Source organism: Nannospalax galili, unplaced genomic scaffold, assembly GCF_000622305.1.
Source record: "Nannospalax galili isolate Female #2095 unplaced genomic scaffold, S.galili_v1.0 scaffold450, whole genome shotgun sequence".
Taxonomy (NCBI): Eukaryota; Metazoa; Chordata; class Mammalia; order Rodentia; family Spalacidae; genus Nannospalax; species Nannospalax galili.
The window spans coordinates 3,769,243-3,770,357 of NW_008329134.1; positions in this window are offsets into that span (position 1 = coordinate 3,769,243).

Here is a 1,115-nt window from a genome sequence, read left to right on the forward strand (position 1 = left end):
GTGTGTCTTCCGGCTTTAGATGATCCAATCAAGAAGATCTCTTTCATTTCAGTTAATCTTAGATCAAATCAAGTTGACACCCAGGATTAGCCATCACAGGTACATTAACAGATACCAAAAGAGAAGAAGACCTGGTGTCCTGCTCTATTCACTCTCTGCCTTATTTCTTTGAAACAGGTTGACTCACTGAACCTGGCACTAGATTGGTGGCCAGCAATTCTCCTGTCTCTGCCCCACCACATCACTGGTGCTACAGATAGGAACATGGGCACACTCAGTTTCTCATGTTGGTGCTAGGAATTTAAACTCAAGTCCTCATGTGTGTTCCACAATTGTGTTTAACCCATTGAGCCATCTCACCAGCCTCCTTATGTTCAACAAGGATATAGTCTGTAGTACTATCTGTTAAAGACGGTTTGGTTTTTTCCCAGTGTATATTTTTGACAACTCTGTCAAAAATCAGATTTCTATAGGTGATTGGGCTTATTTATGGATCCTCTATTCCATTGATCCATATATTTGTTTCTATACCAACACTGTGCTGTTTTATCACTATGACTCTATAATTTTTGCTTGGAAATGGCTAGTCAGGATCTTTTGTGCTTCCATATGAGCTATAGAATTTTTTTTCCAGTTCTGTGGAAAATGTCACTGGTGCTTAAGTAAAGATTACATTGCATCTGTACCTCACTTTTGATAATACAGTAGTTTTTGTTTTTGTTTTTGTTTTTTACAATAACTAATTCTGCTGATCCATAAATGTGGCAGGACTTTTGACCCTCCAATATCTTCTTCAATTTGTTTCTGTGATGCTTTAAAATTTTCATTATAAAGATTTTTTTCACCTCATTTGTTAGGTTTGGTCCTAAGTTTTTTTCATCTTTTTGAAACTAGTATTAATTGAAATGTTTTCTGATTTATTTCTCAGTGGAATCATTGTAAGTGTCTAAAACATTACTGAGTTTTATATGTTGATTTTGTATCCTTCCAGTTAGCTGAATTTACTTGGCATTCTTGAGTTTTTAGGGCCTTCTAATTATAGAATCCTATTACTACAAATAGGGATAATTTGATTTCTTCTTTCCCTATTTACACCCTCCTTTTATCTTTTATTT